The sequence below is a fragment of the Littorina saxatilis genome, linkage group LG1 (genome assembly GCF_037325665.1).
Source record: "Littorina saxatilis isolate snail1 linkage group LG1, US_GU_Lsax_2.0, whole genome shotgun sequence".
Lineage (NCBI taxonomy): Eukaryota > Metazoa > Mollusca > Gastropoda > Littorinimorpha > Littorinidae > Littorina > Littorina saxatilis.
This window is the reverse complement of record NC_090245.1, coordinates 60,612,006-60,612,717: the sequence shown is the minus strand read 5'-3', so window position 1 is coordinate 60,612,717 and position 712 is coordinate 60,612,006. Positions and strand designations below refer to the sequence as shown.

General features: G+C 38.3%; 1 non-coding gene across 1 annotated transcript; it reads right to left on the bottom strand.

Moving 5' to 3' along the window:
• Positions 1 to 215: 215 nt before the first annotated feature.
• On the bottom strand, positions 216 to 310 carry Trnai-gau (transfer RNA isoleucine (anticodon GAU)). The gene has a single exon. It is a non-coding gene; the product is annotated as a tRNA-Ile (tRNA).
• Positions 311 to 712: the final 402 nt, after the last annotated feature.

Sequence of the window (712 nt, the reverse complement as noted above, 5' to 3'; positions counted from 1 at the left end):
ATACATTGTTAATGTTAATTGAACATGATTCAGATATCATCAGCAACATGATTCAGATATCATCAGCAGCAAGTTATTGGCAAGTGAAACTGTAAACAAATGTTAAAGACAGTGGGTTTGAGAAACAGTAAAATATAGTTTGTACATGTAGTAAGAACACTTAAAATTTATCTCGGAAAGACAAAAAAAACTGCGTTGCGATCAAAAATATTGCGTGGCCCACATGGGGGTCGAACCCACGACCTCCGCGTTATCAGCACGGCGCTCTAACCAGAGATATGTATGCTCTAACCAACTGAGCTAATGGGCCAAGGGAAAGAACCGTTGTGTGCCCTATCGCATGGCGTTGAAGCGAGTTACTTCCCTTACACCTTCAATTATGCTTTCAAGTGCACCACCGGAAGCTAGATGGTTTGCGATTGATGTCGCTCTAGAACTGTTTTTTGTCATATTTTTAGCGTGTGAGATCTGAGATAGTTTTTATTTTTATTATATAACCTATTATAGTGTAATTTTGCATCATGCTGTAACAGTTTCAAGAAAGAATGAAAAAAAAATTTGAAATACATTGCTGCAAACAACTAAGTTTGCCGAAAATTAGTTCCGGAATGTCACCGTTCACACAGGCAAATGCCTCCGCATGACCCTGGGAAAAACTAATAATGTATGTGTGTTCTATGTTTGCCTCTTAAATTAAGCAATGGCGTCAATG